We start from the raw sequence: 18,854 nt of genomic DNA on the forward strand, positions 1-18,854 counted from the left end.
GATTACCGTGACGCCGACTGATCCACAGCACACTATGGCAGACAGTCCATCTCCCCATCACCAACAACTAAATATCCACGACCTGAGGACTGTCGCGGCCGATATAAAGAGCACTCTAACCGTGGCCATCTCAGACCTCCGCCACGAGATACAAGCAATCACAGGGAGAGTAAACTTCATGGAGCTAATGGCGGCGCAACAACAGCATGAATTGCAGATGGCTCAAGGCAAAGTCGACACACACACCTGGCAGCTCAGAGACCTCCAGCGCCATGTCGAAGATATCGACAATAGGGGACGAAGACACAATCTGAGGATTAGAGGCCTCCCGGAGTTGATGGAGCCCGAGCAAATCCTCCCAGCGGTCACATCCCTATTCAACCAGCTGCTAGTCTGACCCTCCGGTACACCTATAGCTATGGAACGGATACATAGAGCCCTTAGGCCTAAGGGCAAAGATTCTGATCCCCCAATGGGATGTCATCTGTTATGTTAATGACTATACCCTCAAAGAAGAGGTTCTTAAAAAAACTAGGAGCGATCTGAACCTGACATTTGAAGGCCATTTGATCCAGATATATCAGGATCTTTCAGCGATCATGCTGAAACATTGAAGAGACTTGCGCCCATTACTTGACGTGCTGAGGCAGAGAGACATCCGCTATCGCTGGAAGTTTCCGTTTGCTCTGCAAGCCTCTTACCAGGGCCGCACTGCCATCTTAAAAGTGCCAGAAGATCTAGAAACCTTCTGCAAAACGCTGAACCTGTCACTGGTTGAAGTACCTAATTGGTATGCTGATTTTCGGGTCCACATTTCGCTCAACACCCGCAGCACTGAAGATCTCATGGAAACTCAACTGTCCAGATCTCGCAGACATAGGTCGCCATCCACCTTCAGACCACTTGGGGGACACCGACCCCGCCACACACCGTCGAGCCCGACTTCGGCCCCCGCTACCTCGCAGAGCACGCAGGGACCGCTAGACCTGTCGCCTCACAAGAGCTCCGGGACACCCATGCGACGGTGGATTAGCCTACATGCTTCATACCCTGCCTAGTGCCGCTCTCCTTGCATCTAGATGTATTGAAGACGACTTTATGAAGTTCAAACTGTGCATATTAATTTTGAAAAATGGTGCTTGTGTTTTGGTGTTAGGCCCCTTTCACACGGAATGGATCAGTAATGATCCGCCCCATGATGATCCGCTTGCTCAGCGGGATCGCTCCGTTGTCCCCGCTGAGCCGGAGGATAACAGGGGGGTCCCAGCACACTGTGCAGGGACCGCCCTGTCAGCTCTCCGCTCTCCTCTATGGGGGATCAGATGAGCACGGACCGTCTGTCCGTTTTCATCCGATCAGCTCTGCAGACGGATAGAAATATAGGCTTTTCCTCCGTCTGCAGAATCGGACAATTGCGGAGGCGGACGATATCGTGTGTTTGCGGATGTTTATCCGCTGACACCCGCTATCCCATAGGAATGCATGCATGTCCGTACTTCATCCGCAAACGGATGGATGAAATATGCACATAATGTCCGCATGTGTGAATGGGGCCTTAGATGGGATGGTGGGAGTATTTAAAAAAACTGCTTATTTACAACTATTTGCACAAACAACTTTCTCTATGTTACATAGATAATCGGGTTAAAAATAAGAAAATATTCCAACAGCACATCGCATCGCCCCCTTCCCCGTAAAATCGCATCGCCCCAGCACATTGCATCACAACGCCCCCAGCACATTGAATCGCATCTCCCCCAACACTTCTCATCGCATCGCCCAAAGCACATTAACATCATCAAATCACATCAAATCACATCAGAACATCGAATCGCGTCGCCCCCAACAGATCGCATCAAATCTCATCACCCAAGCACATCGCATTGAATCGCCCCAGCACATTGAATCGCATCTCTCCCAGAACATCAAATCGCAACACCCAAGCACATCGCATCACATCTCCCCCAGAACATCGAATCGCATCACCCCCAGCACATTGCATCACCCCCAACACTTCGAATTGCATCAGCACATCAAATCGCATCGCCCCAGCACATCTCATCGCCCCAGCAAATCAAATCGCATCTCCCCCATCACATTGCATCTCCCCCAGCACATTGCATCACCCCCAGCGCATCGATACGCCCAAAGCACATTGCATCACCTACAACACATCAAATCGCTTCGCCCCACCATATCGCATCAAAATGCATCGCCCAAGCACATCGCATCGCCTCAGCACATCGAATCTCATCTCCCCGGAACATCGAATCACATCTCCCCCAGCACATCGAATCGCCCAAAGCACATTGCATCACCCCAACACATCAAATCGCATCAAAACATCGAATCGCACCGCCCCCAACACATTGCATCGAATCACATCACCCAAGCACATCGCATTGAATCGCCCCAGCACATCGAATCGCATCTCCCCAGAACATAGAATCACATCACCCCAGCACATTGCATCACCCCCAACAATTCGAATTGCATCAGCACATCAAATCGCATCGCCCCAGCACATCTCATCGCCCCAGCAAATCGAATCGCATCTCCCCATCACATTGCATCTCCCCAGCACATTGCATCACCCCCAGCGCATCGATACGCCCAAAGCACATTGCATCACCTACAACACATCGAATCGCATCAGCACATCGAATCGCTTCGCCCCACCATATCGCATCGAAATGCATCACCCCAGCACATTACATCACCCCCAACACTTCAAATTGCATCATCACATCAAATCGCATCGCCCCAGCAAATTGAATCGCATCTCCCCCAGCACATTGCATCTCCCAGCACATCGAATCGCCCAAAGCACATTGCATCACCCCCAAAACATCGAATCACATCAGCACATCAAATCGCTTTGCCCCACCACATAGCATCAAAATGCATTGCCCAAGCACATCGCATCGCCCCAGCACATCAAATCTCACAACCCCAGCACATTGCATCACCCCAGCACATCAAATCACACAACCCCAGCACATTGCATCACCCCAGCACATCGAATCGCATCACCCATCGCATTGAATCGCATCACCCAAGCACATTGCATTGAATCGCCCCAGCACATCGAATCGCATCTCCCCCAAAACATCGGATCGCATCACCTCAGCACATTGCATCATCCCCAACACTTCGAAATTGCATCAGCACATCGAATCGCATCGCCCCCAGCACATCACATCGCCCCAGCAAATCGAATCGCATCTCCCCCAGCACATCGAATCGCCCCAGCGCATCAAATCGCCCAAAGCAAATTGCATCACCCCCAACACATCGAATCACATCATCACATCGAATCGATTTTGCCCCACCACATCACATTAAAACCCATCACCCAAGCACATCGCATCTCCCCAGCACATCGAATTGCATCTCCCCAGAACATCGAATCGCATAACCCCCAGCACATTGCATCACCCCAGCACATCGAATCGCCCCCAGCACATCACATTGCCCCCAGCACATCGAATCGCATCTCCCCAGCACATCGCATCGCCCAAAGCACATTGCATCACCCCAAAACATCGAATCGCATCAGCACATCGAATCGCTTTGCCCCAACACATCGAATCCCATCGCCCAATCGCATCGCATCTCCCCAGAACATCGAATCTCCCCAAAGCACATTGCATCACCCGCAACACATCAAATCGCATCGCCCACAGCACATCACATCGAATCACATCGCCCCAGCACATCGCATCGCCCCAGCACATCACATCACATTGCCCCCAGCACATAGAATCGCATCTCCCCCAGCACAGAATCGCATCTCCCCCAGCACATCGAATCGCAACTCCCCCAGCACATTGAATCACCCCCAGCACAACGCATCACCCAAAGCACATTGCATCACCCAAAGCACATTGCATCACCCCCCAACACATCGAATCGCATCAGCACATCGAATCGCTTCACCCCAACACCTCGAATCCCATCGCCCAATCGCATCACATCTCCCCAGAACATCGAATCGCCCCCAGCAAATCACATCAAACCAGCACATCGCATCGCCCCCAGCACATGGCATCACATCGAATTGCATCTCCCCAGCACATCGCATCACATCTCCCCAGCACATCGAATCCCCCCCAGAGCATTGCATCTCCCAAAGTACATTGCATCACCCCAACACATCGAATCGCATCGCCCCCAGCACATCGAATCGCATCGCCCCAGCACATCGCATCACATTTCTCCCAGCACATAGAATCGCATCTCCCCCAGCACATCGAATCACATCTCCCCAGCACATCGCATCGCCCAAAGCACATTGCATCACCCCCAACACATCGAATTGCATCAGCACATCGAATCGCTTCACCCCAACACCTAGAAACCCATCGCCCAATCGCATCACATATCCCAGAACATCGAATCGCCCCCAGCACATCACATCGCATCGCCCCAGCACATCGCAGTACATCGCATCACCCCAAAGCCCATTGCATCACCCGCAACACATCAAATCGGATCGCCCTCAGCACATAACATCACCCCAGCACATGGCATCGCCCCCAGCACATAGCATCGAATCGCATCTCCCCCAGCACATCGAATCGCATCTCTCCCAGCACATCGAATCGCATCTCCCCCAGCACACCGCATCTCCCAAAGCACATCGCATCTCCCAAAGCACATTGCATCACCCCAGCATATCGAATCGCATCAGCACATCGAATCGCATCAGCACATCGAATGGCATCGGCACATCGAATCGCTTCGCCCCAACACATCGAATTCCATCGCCCAATCGCATCGCATCTCACCAGAACATCGAATCGCCCCAAAGCACATTGCATCACTCGCAACACATCAAATCCCATCGCCCCCAGCACATCACATCGCATCGCCCCAGCACATCAAATCGCCCCCGCACATCGAATCGCATCGCCCATAGCACATTGCATCACCCATCACACATCGAATTGCATCACCCACAGCAGGTGGGATGGGATGAGGTGAGGTGGGATGAGGTGGGATGGGATGAGATGGGATGGGGTGGGGTGGGATGGGATGAGGTGGGATGAGATGGGGTGGGATGGGATGAGATAGGATGTGGTGGGATGGGATGAGGTGAGGTAGGATTGGATGAGGTGAGGTGGGATGGGGTGGGATGGCGTGGTGTGAGATGGGATGGCATGAGGTGGGGTGGGAAGGGCTAGCACGTTACTTGCAGGCCATAAGCCCCTTCAAAGCATCAGATAGACTATTCGTACTACCGTGGGGCAAAAATAAAGGGAAAGGAGCCCATCGAGGAAGATCGCTTCATGGATTTGTAGATTAATCCAAAGTGTATATAGCACGAGAGGGTTGGAGCCTCCAGCGGTTAAAGCCCATTCAACAAGATCAGTCTCTTCTCCGTGGGTGGCAAGGGCAAGTGTATCATTGGAAACGATCTGTAAAGCAGCCACATGGACGTCACCAAATACGGTCATGCACCATTACAGAAATTACCCAGGAGCACTCACTTCAGTAGAATTTGGGGAAAGGGTGATTGAGGCAGCTCTCGCATTTCCTTAAATACAATTTTTTTCTTTGAAGCAGTACCCACGCTGGTCTTAGCTATTTATTGCATCACAGGTATGCTGCCATGGTGGCACCAGGAAAATGGAAAATTGTTTCATACTTACCGTAATTTTTTTTTCTGCTTGTTTGCCGAGGTGACCATCTTGGCGTTTGTCAAGAGGGTTGAGAGTGGCCAGCAAGGTCGCCTACGGCCACATCACCCTGAATGCGCTTTATCTCGTCTGATCTCGGATGCTAAGCAGGGTCGGGCCTGGTTAGTACCTGGATGGGAGACAGCCTGGGAATACCAGGTGCTGTAGTCTTTTTTTAATATGTTGTTGGCGTCTACGACCTGTTTTATTTTTCTGCTTGTTTGCTGAGGTGACTATCTTGCTGTTTGTCAAGAGGGTTGAGTATGGCCAGCAAGATTGCCTGTGGGCACATCACCCTGAATGTGCCCGATCTCGGATGCTAAGCAGGGTCGGGCCTGGTTAGTACCTGGATGGCAGACCGCCTGGGAATAACAGGTGCCGTAGGCTTTTTTTAATATGCTGTTGGCGTCGACAATCTGTTTAATTTTTCTGCTTGTTTGCCGAGGTGACCATCTTGGCGTTTGTCAAGAGGATTGAGAGTGGCCAGCAAGATCGCCTACGGCCACATCACCCTGAATGATCCAGATCTTATCTCATCTCTCCCATCCAGGTACCAACCAGGCCCGACCTTGCTTAGCATCCGAGATCAGAGGAGATGGGGCGCATTCAGGGTGATGTGGCCGTAGGCGATCTTGCTGGCCACTCTCAACCCTCTTGACAAACGTCAAGATGATCACCTCGGCAAACAAGCAGAAAAATAAAAACTGGTCGTCTACACAAACAACATATTACAAAAAAGCCTATGGCACCTGTTATTCTCAGCCGGTCTCCCATCCAGGTACTAACCAAGCCCGACCCTGCTTTGCATCCAAGATCAGACAAGATCAAGAGCATTCAGGGTGATGTGGCCGTAGGCAATCTTGCTGGCCACTCTCAACCCTCTTGACAAACGTCAAGATGATCACCTCAGCAAACAAGCAGAAAAATAAAACAGGTCGTCTACACCAACAACATATTAAAAAAAGCCTACGGCACCTGGTATTCCCAGGAGGTCTCCCATCAAGGCACTAAGCAGGCCCGACCCTGCTTAGCACCCGAGATCAGACGAGATCATGCGCATTCAGGGTGATATGACCTTTGGAAATCTTACTGGCCACTCTCAACCCTCTTGACAAACGCTAAGATGGTCACCTCGGCAAACAAGCAGAAAATTAAAACTTTGTCGACGCCAACAACATATTACAAAAAGCCTATGGCACCTGTTATTCCCAGGCGGTTTCCCATCCAGGTACTAACCAGGCCCGACTCTGCTTAGCATCCGAGATCAGATGAGATAAGACAAGATTGGGAGCATTCAGGGTGATGTGGCCGTAGGCGATATTGCTGGCCACTCTCAATCCTCTTGACAAACGCCAAGATCGTCACCTCAGCAAACAAGCAGAAAAATTAAACAGGTCGTCGACGCCAACAACATATCAAAAAAAAAAAAACTACGGCACCTGGTATTCCCAGGCGGTCTCCCATCCAGGTACTAACCAGGCCCGACCCTGCTTAGCATCTGAGATCAGACAAGATCGGGAGCATTCAGGGTGATGTGGCCATAGGCGATCTTGCTGGCCATTCTCGATCCTCTTGACAAACGCTAAGATATTCACCTCGGCAAACAAGCAGAAAAATAAAACAGGTCGTCGATAGGGATGAGCCGAACACCCCCCTGTTCGGTTCGCACCAGAACCTGCGAACAGACCTAAACTTCGTGTAAACTTTAGAACCCTATTAAAGTCTATGGGACTCGAACGTTCACAATCTAAAGTGCTAATTTTAAAGGGTAATATGCAGGTTACTGTCCTAAAAAGTGTTTGGGGACCTGGGTCCTGCCCCAGGGGACATGGATCAATGCAAAAAAAAGTTTAAAAAACGGCCGTTTTTTCAGGAGCAGTGATTTTAATAATGATTAAAGTGAAACAATAAAAGTGTAATATTCCTTTACATTTCGTAGCTGGGGGGTATCTATAGTATGCCTGTGAAGGGGCGCATGTTTCTGGTGCTTAGAACTGTCCCTGCACAAAGTGTCATTTGTGCAGGAAAAAAAGTCTTTTAAAATCACTTGCGGCTAAATTGTCGGGTCTCCGTAATACAGAGAACACTCAATGAGTGTTCTCTGTATTAGCCGACAATTCATTCATTCATTGATTAAAAAAAAAAAAAAAAAAAAGCGTGGGGGTTCCCCTAAATTCAATTACCAGTCCCTTCAGGTCTGACATGGATATTAAGGGGAACGCCGTGTCAAATTAAAAAAAAAATTGACGTGGGGGTCCCCCCAAATATCCATACCAGACCCTTCAGGTCTGATATGGATATTAAGGGGAACCCCGCATCAAATTTTTAAAAAAAATTGACGTGGGGGTCCCCCTAAAAATCCATATCAGACCCTTTATCCGAGCACGCAACCTGGCAGGCCGCAGGAAAAGAGGGGGGGACGAGAGAGCGCCCCCCCCTCCTGAACCGTACCAGGCCACATACCCTCAACATTGGGAGGATGCTTTGGGGGTCTGTGACCCCTCAAAACACCTTGTCCCCATGTTGATAAGGACAAGGGCCTCATCCTCACAACCCTGGCCGTTGGTTGTGAGGGTCTGCGGGTGGGGGGCTTATCAGAATCTGGAAATCCCCTTTAACAAGGGGACCCCCAATGTTGAGGGTATGTGGCCTGGTACGGTTCAGGAGGGAGGGGGGGCCGCTCTCTTGTCCCCCCCCTCTTTTCCTGCGGCCTGCCAGGTTGTGTGCTCGGATAAAGGGTCTGATATGGATTTTTAGGGGGACCCCCACGTCAATTTTTTTTTAAATTTGATGCAGGATTCCCCTTAATATCCATATCAGACCTGAAGGGTCTGGTATGGATATTTGGGGGGACCCCCACATCAATTTTTTTTTTATTTGACACGGGGTTCCCCTTAATATCCATGTCAGACCTGAAGGGCCTGGTAATTGAATTTAGGGGAACCCCCACGCTTTTTTTTTAAATTTTTTTTAATCAATGAATGAATGAATTGTCGGCTAATACAGAGAACACTCATTGAGTGTTCTCTGTATTACGGAGACCCGACAATTTAGCCGCAAGTGATTTTAAAAGACTTTTTTTCCTGCACAAAATGACACTTTGTGCAGGGACAGTTCTAAGCACCAGAAACATGCGCCCCTTCACAGGCATACTATAGATACCCCCCAGCTACGAAATTTAAAGGAATATTACACTTTTATTGTTTCACTTTAATCATTATTAAAATCACTGCTCCTGAAAAAACGGCAGTTTTTAAAACTTTTTTTTGCATTGATCCATGTCCCCTGGGGCAGGTCCCAGGTCCCCAAACACTTTTTAGGACAGTAACCTGCATATTACCCTTTAAAATGAGCACTTTAGATTTCTCCCATAGACTTGTATAGGGTGTTCCGGCGTTTCGAATTTGCTGCGAACAGCCCAAATTGTTCACTGTTCGCTGAACAGGCGAACAGGCAATGTTCGAGTAGAACATGAGTTCGACTCGAACTCGAAGCTCATCCCTAGTCGTCGATGCCAACAACATATTAAAAAAAGGCTACGGCACCTGGTATTCCCAGGCAATCTCCCATCCAGGTACTAACCAGGCCCGACCCTGCTTAGCAACTGAGATCAGACGAGATAAGACAAGATCGAGAGCATTATGGGTGATGTGGCCGTAGGCGATCTTGCTGGCCACTCTCAATCCTCTTGACAAACGCCAAGATGGTCACCTCAGCAAACAAGCCGAAAAATAAAACAGGTCGTCGACGCCAACATATTGTCAAACAAACTTCCCATTTCATTGGAATACCCGTTCATTAACCTACCTGGGAATCAAATTGCCAGCTGCACTATCCGACTTATATGCACTAAACTAAACCCCGTTATTAAAAGGCATCGCTAATGACTTAACCAAATGGTCCCCAGAAAAATTCTCCTGGTTTGGGAGGTCGGCGATACTGAAAATGAACATCCTACCCAGAGTTCTATACACCCTTCAGACTATCCCGATTAAACTTCCCCGGACATTCTTTGTACTATATCGAAATTTGTTTGACAATGGGATTGTATATTTGGGGGCATGGTGACATTCAGTGCGTGAGATTTAGCGAAATTGATTTGCAGGTTCGATATATTTTTAAATGTCTCAAAATCTTTCAGTAAGTTGGGTATCGTTGTGAGGGGTTCTTTAGGAAAAAGGAGAATATCATCTGCAAATGCAGCTAATTTAAATGTTTGGTGTTTAATAGTGATGCCTTTTATGTCAGGGTTCTCTCGTAGGCGACGGAGGAGAGGTTCTAGCGTTAGGATGAAGATCAAGGGTGAGAGGGGGAAGCCTTGATGGGTTCCGTTCAAGGTGGGGAAGGCATTCGATAGGTAGCCGTTTACTTGTATGTTTGCAGTGGGACTAGAATACAAAGCCAATATAAAATTTAGCATGCGCAGTGGTAGTCCAATAGCTCGAAGGGTTTCTGCTAAATAGTCCCAGGCCACTCTATCGAACGCCATCAAGTGAGAGAAGGAATCCTGGGGTTTGAGTGGAGACTAGCCAATGTTGTATGTTTAATGCTTTGAGGGTATTGTTCCTCGCCTCTCTGCCTGGGACAAAGCCTACTTGATCGAGGTCAATGAGTTGAGGGAGCAGGGGGAGTATTTGATTAGCAAGTGTCTTGGCATACCATTTAAGGTCTACGTTCAGTAGAGAAATGGGTCGGTAATTAATCACATTGGAGGCATCTTTTCCAGGTTTCGGTATTACAGTGATATGAGTGTTTAACAGGTCTCTTGGTGGAGTCGCGGGCTTGTCTAGGGTGTTAAATGCATATATAAAGTGTGGGGTTAATATGTCGGCAAACCTTCTCCTACGGAGAGTCCGTCGGGTCCTGGGCTTTTCCCTGGTTTTAGTTGGCTCAAGGCTATATCTATTTCTCCCTTATCTATTGAGTCAATTTCCTGCGCCTGTCTGTCTGATATCGGGTGTGGGCTATATTGTTGTAGAAATTGTTTAATAAGGTCACGTCTGGAGGTGTCATCGTCAATGGGGTTTGTAGAGGATAGGTTATACAATTTAGTGTAATATTGAACAAATTGGGCGGCAAAATCTGGGGTGTGATGACGTTTACGGCCGTCTGCTGTTGAGACATTGTGAATGGTGGCATTTGCTTTCCTCAGCTGTAGTGCCCGTGCTAGAATTTTACCAGACTTATTCCCGTACTCGTAGAAAGTTTTTTTGCTTAGAATGTATTTTCTCTGAATCTGTTTATTCAAAAGAGCTAAAAGCTCTTTTCTGGCTATCAGCAGGGCGTTTTTAGTGTCTTCAGCTTGTGTGTGCTTGTGGGCATTATTGATATAGAAATGTTCCGCTCTAACCGTTGGGTGTGGCCATCCATCTACAAGAGAGTTTGAATGGCTGCCAGGTTCAAATTTCGGATTCATGCGTAATGGGGTCATGGGACTGTTAATAGATTATATTTTATGTTGATCGCAAGCTTGTTGAAAGGATTGCAAAGTCGGGGAGATCAAAGGATGAGTGCGGTATTCTCTTGGTATGTGTTTCCTATTTATGCAGGGTGTAGCCGCTAGGGGAATTGGGGAGAAGGGTTCAAGAAGAACCCATACTTTTTGGCCTCCCGGACATACAGAAATATTACCACGCTTGCCACTTATCACGAATAATCGACTAGAATATTCATTCCAAACAAAAAGCATGGGTACTTCTTGAAAAAGAAAAATAAAACAGGACATTGACGCCAGTAACATATTAGAAAAAAGCCTATGGCACCTGGTTTTCCCAGGCGGTCTCCCATCCAGGTACTAATCAGGCACGACCCTGCTTAGTATGCGAGATCAGAGGAGATAAGGTGCACTAAGGGTGATGTGACTGTAGGCGATCTTGCTAGCCACTCTCAACCCTCTTGACAAACGCCAAGATGGTCACCTCGGCAAACAAGCGGGAAAAAAAACAGGTCGTCGACGCAACAACATATTAAAATAAAGCCTATGGCACCTGGTATTCCCAGAAGTAGGGATGGCCGAACGGTTCGCCCCGCGGTCGTTTCACGGTGAATTTCGGCTGTTCGCGGTCCGCCCGATCGGCGGACTATTGCCGCCGTTCGCCCGGCGGACTTCCGTGTTTACTGTGTAAAAGAACTTTGACCTATGATGACACATCCATCATGGGGTACAGGACAGCCAATTGAGACATTACAGCACATGGACACTTGGACATTCCCCCTAACTTAAAAAATACACCCAATCCGGCGGCCATTTTACATTCTTTCTTCTGTCACTATAGGTAGAGGTTGCTGTGCGGAGCAGGGAGAGATTGCAGTGACCCAAATCGCTAGCTATTTGGTACACAAAAGTTCTTTTCAGGACTGGTATAGGTGTTAGGTGTATATAGGTTTGCTGTGCTACTGATTGTTGCAGCAGCCTGAGCGTCTTTTGTCAGTTTAGAGAAAAGAACAGGACGGTGTGTCTGCTGTAGGGACAGTCAGTTTAGTCATTAGCTGTTACTATCAGGTCCACAAAAGTGCTATTCCAGTTATTGTTCCAGTAGCCTCTGTTTTGTCAGTTTATATAGGGACAGGCAGGAAGCAGTGTGTGAGGCAGTGAGGGTCAGTTTAATCAGTAGCTGTTACTATATTAGGTCCACAAAGGTTCTTTTCAGGACTGGTATCAGTGGTATGGTAATAGGCTTGTACACGTATAATATTCTTTCTTCCAAATATAGAAAGAATATTATACTTGACTGCTGCCCTTCTGCTGCAGTCTGCTATTCACAACCTACTTGTTCCACAAAGGTCCTTTAAAGGACTGGTAATAACTTGGTGTAGGCTGCTATAGTACATAGGGTTGAGTGAGGTACAGTCTGCTATTCTATAAGGACTGGTATAGGTCCACAATACATAGGGTTGAGGTGCACTACTGCTGACCGCTGCCCTATACTGCAGCAGTCCATCAGTATAGGGACTGACGTACAGTCTGCTAATCAGTCACACACAACCTACTTGTTCCACAAAGGTCCTTATAAGGACTGGTAACTTGGTCTGTCTAGGGTTCTACAGTACATAGGGTTGAGTGAGGTACAGTCTGCCATTCTATAAGGATTGGTATAGGTCCACAATACATAGGGTTGAGGTGCACTACTGCTGACCGCTGACCTATACTGCAGCAGTCCTTCATCGGTATAGGGACTGACGTACAGTCTGCTAATCAGTCACACACAACCTACTTGTTCCACAAAGGTCCTTTTAAGGACTGGTAAGGTATAGGGTACTACAGTACATAGGGTTGAGTGAGGTACAGTCTGCTATTTTATAAGGACTGGTATAGGTCCACAATACATAGGGTTGAGGTGCACTACTGCTGACCGCTGCCCTATACTGCAGCAGTCCTTCATCGGTATAGGGACTGAGAGTTTTGTCACAGGGTCATTTAAAAAATGACAGGCAGAGGAAGAGGCAAGCCCTTCCGCAGGGGTGGTAGGGCAGGAGCAACAGGCTTGAGCCAAAGTGGGAAGTTGCAGAAGGTGCGTTCAATTACTTTAAAGGACGCACCAGACTTGGTTGAGTGGCTCACTCAGCCTTACTCTTCTGCACCCTCCTCATCCTCTCGATCTGCACCCTCTTCTTCACTCTCTGCTATGTGCACCCCCAAAGACACTACCACCAACAACACCACCACCACCACATACCTTCCGTTTGAGTCACAGGAATTATTTTCCGATCCATATCAAGACATTTATGATGCGCAGCCACTCTTGGTATTGGATCAGGAAGAGGAGGTAGCAACAACCGCTACTCAGCAGTCTGACGACAGTACCCAGATCAGCCCAAGGAGGAGGTTGGTCCCCAGTGTTGCTGCCTACTCCGAGATCTCTACTTATAGCGGTGGGGAAGGTGAAGTTGATGATGACGTGTCTAGTGATGTCACGTGGGTGCTCACAAGAGAGGAAGAGGAGGGGAGTTCAGAGGGAGATATGGACCAGCAGATAGGGAGGAGAAGCAGGAATAACTTACATTGCACAGGAGGGACAAAGCAGACTGCTAATGTATCAGGAGCGAGTCATCGACCATGTAAGGTCACATCTGGCGCTCCCAGAACGCCGGCACATGGCTCTGCAGTGTGGGCTTTTTTTAACGTGTCCGCTGCTGACAATAGTGTTGCCATCTGCAATCTTTGCAGTCAACGCATTAGTCGCGGTAAGCCCAACACTCACCTAGGGACAACCGCCTTAAGAAGGCACATGAGCAGCCATCACCGAGCCCAGTGGGAGCAACGGAACACACAAAGCCACACTCCAGGCTCTCACCATCCAGCCTCGTCTTCTACTTCTTCTCCTCTCTCTTCACAATTGTCCTCCACTCCACCTTCCATCACGCCAAGCTCACGTTTTTCTGCAAAAAAGGAAGACTTCCGTGGGCCTAATGTTTGAGCGTAAAAAAATGATGCCGGATAACCCTCTTGTCCAACGGTTGACGGCTGGCTTGTCAGAACTGATAGCCCGCCAACTACTGCCATATAAACTGATGGACTCGGAGGCCTTTCGAAAATTTGTGGCCATTGGAACACCACAATGGAAGGTCCCAGGAAGGAAGTATTTCTCAGAGAAGGGCATCCCAGAGCTATATGGCCATGTTCAGCGGCAAGTGAATGTATCTCTGGCACACAGTGTCAGTGCCAAGATACATCTGACCACAGACACGTGGTCTAGCAAACACGGGCAGGGAAGGTATATCACTTTTACTGCCCATTGGGTGAACCTTCTGACGGCCGTCAAGCATGTAACCCGTGGCACCCGTGTAGATTTGGTTTTACCGCCATGGATTGCATGCAGGCCTGGCTCTTCTTCTTCTCCTCCTCCTCCTACTCCTACTCCATCCTCCTCCCTCTCCTCCTCGGCTGACTCCTCCTTTTCCGCTGCTAGCGTTTCTTTCGCTGCGCCGCCCAAGCTCCCCAGAACCTATTTGACATGCCAGGTGAGACGTTGCCATGCCGTGCTGCGTCTGTTGTGCATGGAAGCCAAGAGCCACACTGGCCCGGCACTCCTTTCAGCTTTGCGTTCACAGGCAGATCAGTGGCTAACAACGCTCAATTTGACAGTTGGTAAAGTGGTGTGTGACAACGGTGTCAATCTGCTTAGCGCATTGAAACAGGGCAAAATCACGCAGGTGCCATGCATGGCACACGTCTTAAACTTGGTCGTGCAGCGATTCGTTGTCAAATACCCTGGGGTCCAGGACATCTTGCGGCAGGCAAGGAAAATCTCGGCCCATTTCAGAAGATCTTACACGGCCATGGCTCGCCTTGCTGACATTCAGCGGCGACACAATCTGCCAGTCAGACGTCTTATTTGCGATTGCCCGACGTGATGGAACTCAACCTTCTATATGCTTGATAGGCTGCTCCAGCAGAAACGTGCAGTTAACGTCTACCTGTATGAACTCTGCGGCAGAACAGGTTCTGGGGAGCTGGGGTTTTTTTCACCACGCCAGTGGCTGCTCATGCGTGACGCATGCAGACTTCTGCACCCATTTGAGGAGATCACCAAACTGGTCAGTCGCAGCCATGGCGCCATCAGTGACATGGTACCTTATGCTTTCTTTATGGAGCGTGCATTGCGTTGTGTCATTGATCAAGCTGTGGAGGAGCAGGAGCAGGAAGATGAGGAAGTTGCAATGCTGGATGAATTCCCAGGGGGGCTACTCTATCTGAGACAAGTGAACAACAGGAGTCTGAAGAGGAGTCAGAGGAGGATGGTGCCGGGGCGGATGAGGAGGAGCAAGAAGAGCATGCTTTAAACCTTTCTGGGATCCCTGCTGTGCGTGGATGGGGAGAGGAGAATGAAGAGGACGACATTATCCTGGATGATGAGCAGGAGCCAGGCCACCACACCGCTTCCAGTTTAGTGCAAATGGGGGCCTTCATGCTCCAGTGTTTTAATAGGGACCCTCGTATAAAAAGCATAAGGGTCAAGGACCAGTACTGGGTGGCAAAGTACTTAGACCCCGGGTACAAACACAAAATGGCGGAAATGTTACCGCCGTCACAGAGGGCTGGCAGAATGGAGCACTTCCAGGCCTTGCTTCGAGAAATGCTGCATTCTGGTTTTGCGTGTGCTGGCAGAGGAGCAATTCCCACTCCCAGACAAGGAGTTGTGAGTACTAATCCAACAGCGCCTGCAAGAAGAGGCCGGTTTGAAGATGTGTTGGTGACTTCGGATATGAGGTCATTCTTTCAGCCGACCCATCGACAGGTGTCATCCGGATCCAGCACCAGGGAACGCCTAGACCGTCAGGTGTCCGACTACATCGGGTTAATGGCCGATGTGGACGCTCTGAGGAGTGATGAACCCCTGGACTACTGGGTGGGCAGGCTTGACCTCTGGCCAGAGCTTGCCCAATTTGCAATCGAACTGTTGGCTTGCCCCTCATCCAGTGTCCTGTCTGAAAGGACGTTCAGCGCAGCAGGGGGGATCGTGACTGATGAGCGTACTCGCCTAGCTCACGACAGTGTTAGCTACCTCACATTTCTAAAAATAATGAGGCATGGATCTCGGAGGAAGTCAACACATGTGACCAGTAGACCATGTATATGTCTATAAATGATTTTTTTAATCGAACAAAGAGACCTTTTTTGTTCATTTGGCTCACTACCTTGTCCAAAAAAAGCACTCCGTACTATATGCCCGTACCCTCCTCTTTGAAGAGGTTGAGCGGTGTCATATTTCTACTGGGGCTGCTTATTATGAGGGGCTCCTTATTATGAGGGGCTCCCACCATCACTGTGCTGTGCTGACATCATCCTGGGGCTGTACCTCTGCTGTGCATATTATGAGGGGCTCCCACCATCCCTGTGCTGTGCCGACTTCCTCCTGGGGCTACTTATTATGAGGGGCTCCCACCATCCCTGTGCTGTGCTGACTTCCTCCTGGGGCTGCTTATTATGAGGGGCTCCCACCATCCTTGTGCTATGCTTATTATGAGGGGCTCCCACCATCCCTGTGCTGTGCTGACTTCCTCCTGGGGCTGCTTATTATGAGGGGCTCTGTCATGAACCAGATGTGACCAGAACTGTGTGACTGCGACAAAGTGAACCAGACACAAATAAGTGAAGGTAAATTTATTAAGCAAACGCATATAAATGTGAACACACCACCAATACGAACCAAGTGAACAAACCAAACAACCAAACAGTAAATAAACCAGTATATGTAACAAAAGGGAGTACCGGAATCGTAGTCAAGCCAGGCCGGGGTCATAAATAGGAGGTCAGCAGATGGGGGGACAAGGAGAAGGGAACAGGTACAGGAGGCAGGATGCAGGGATCAGGGATGCAGGGATCAGGTAACAGGGATCAGGTATCAAACAGGGATCAGGTATCAAACAGGGATCAGGTATCAAACAGGGATCAGGTCAGGGCTCAAGGACAATACCAAGGCAAAGTGTATATGAACTTGCCGGGTATTTATAATGGCTGCTGTCAGTCATGTGACGCCTGACTGCAGAGGGCAATACCTGCTCCATACTGCCAGGATCCCTCCGCTGGTGGACACCAGTACTGCGGACCAAAGATGACATAATTCCAGCAGGAGACACCTGCTGGTGGATCGCAGTACTGCATGCCAAATGATTGATATTACCAGCGGAGGGAACCTTTCCTGACAGTACCCCCCCTCAAAGGAGAGACCTCCGGACGCTCCAACTAGCAGTTGCTGGGGAAAGTCCACTGCGTCAAGCTGGGTTATGGGCAAAGTCACATTAGGTTGGGTAATGGACACTTCAAGCAGGGCAGCAGACAGAACCACATCGGACCGGGAAGTTGGCACATCGGGCCGGAAGGCGGGCTGCGGCACGTCAGGCTGGAAGGCGGGCAGCGGCACGTCAGGCTGGAAGGCGGGCACATCAGGCTGGACAGCAGGCACATCAGACTGGAAGGCGTCGGACCGCGAGGCCGGGACATCAGACTGGAAGGCGTCGGACCGCGAGGCCGGGACATCAGACTGGAAGGCGTCGGACCGCGAGGCCGGAACATCAGACTGGAAGGCGTCGGACCGCGAGGCCGGGACATCAGACTGGAAGGCGTCGGACCGCGAGGCCGGGACATCAGACTGGAAGGCGTCGGACCGCGAGGCCGGGACATCAGACTGGAAGGCGTCGGACCGCGAGGCCGGGACATCAGACTGGAAGGCGTCGGACCGCGAGGCCGGGACATCAGACTGGAAGGCCGGGGCATCAGACTGGAAGGCATCAGACTGGAAGGCCGGGGCATCAGACTGGAAGGCATCAGACTGGAAGGCCGGGGAATCAGACTGGAAGGCATCAGACTGCAAGGTCGGAACATCAGACTGCAAGGCGTCTGGCTGGAAGGCCGGGACATCAGGCTGGAAGGCGTCTGGCTGGAAGGCCGGGACATCAGGCTGGAAGGCGTCTGGCTGGAAGGCCGGGACATCAGGCTGGAAGGCGTCTGGCTGGAAGGCCGGGACATCAGGCTGGAAGGCGTCTGGCTGGAAGGCCGGGACATCAGGCTGGAAGGCGTCTGGCTGGAAGGCCGGGACATCAGGCTGGAAGGCGTCTGGCTGGAAGGCCGGGACATCAGGCTGGAAGGCGTCTGGCTGGAAGGCCGGGACATCAGGCTGGAAGGCGTCTGGCTGGAAGGCGTCTGGCTGGAAGGCCGGGACATCAGGCTGGAAGGCGTCTGGCTGGAAGGCCGGGACATCAGGCTGGAAGGCGTCTGGCTGGAAGGCCGGGACATCAGGCTGGAAGGCGTCTGGCTGGAAGGCCGGGACATCAGGCTGGAAGGCGTCTGGCTGGAAGGCCGGGACATCAGGCTGGAAGGCGTCTGGCTGGAAGGCCGGGACATCAGGCTGGAAGGCGTCTGGCTGGAAGGCCGGGACATCAGGCTGGAAGGCGTCTGGCTGGAAGGCCGGGACATCAGGCTGGAAGGCGTCTGGCTGGAAGGCCGGGACATCAGGCTGGAAGGCGTCTGGCTGGAAGGCCGGGACATCAGGCTGGAAGGCGTCTGGCTGGAAGGCCGGGACATCAGGCTGGAAGGCGTCTGGCTGGAAGGCCGGGACATCAGGCTGGAAGGCGTCTGGCTGGAAGGCCGGGACATCAGGCTGGAAGGCGTCTGGCTGGAAGGCCGGGACATCAGGCTGGAAGGCGTCTGGCTGGAAGGCCGGGACATCAGGC

At 50.5% G+C, this 18,854-nt stretch overlaps 6 pseudogenes; 2 read left to right on the forward strand and 4 right to left on the reverse strand.

Annotated features, from left to right (window-relative positions):
• Window positions 1-5,733: 5,733 nt before the first annotated feature.
• LOC143932347 (5S ribosomal RNA) lies at window positions 5,734-5,852 on the forward strand (annotated as a pseudogene).
• Window positions 5,853-5,959: 107 nt separating this feature from the next.
• Window positions 5,960-6,068, forward strand: LOC143931941 (5S ribosomal RNA; annotated as a pseudogene).
• A 350-nt stretch (window positions 6,069-6,418) lies between these two features.
• Window positions 6,419-6,537, reverse strand: LOC143931650 (5S ribosomal RNA; annotated as a pseudogene).
• Window positions 6,538-6,644: 107 nt separating this feature from the next.
• On the reverse strand, window positions 6,645-6,763 carry LOC143931314 (5S ribosomal RNA; annotated as a pseudogene).
• Window positions 6,764-6,868: 105 nt separating this feature from the next.
• Window positions 6,869-6,997, reverse strand: LOC143931567 (5S ribosomal RNA; annotated as a pseudogene).
• A 111-nt stretch (window positions 6,998-7,108) lies between these two features.
• Window positions 7,109-7,227, reverse strand: LOC143931110 (5S ribosomal RNA; annotated as a pseudogene).
• Window positions 7,228-18,854: the final 11,627 nt, after the last annotated feature.

This window comes from Lithobates pipiens, unplaced genomic scaffold, assembly GCF_037356315.1.
Source record: "Lithobates pipiens isolate NorthernLeopardFrog02 unplaced genomic scaffold, aLitPip1_a1.2 Scaffold_25, whole genome shotgun sequence".
Classification (NCBI taxonomy): domain Eukaryota; kingdom Metazoa; phylum Chordata; class Amphibia; order Anura; family Ranidae; genus Lithobates; species Lithobates pipiens.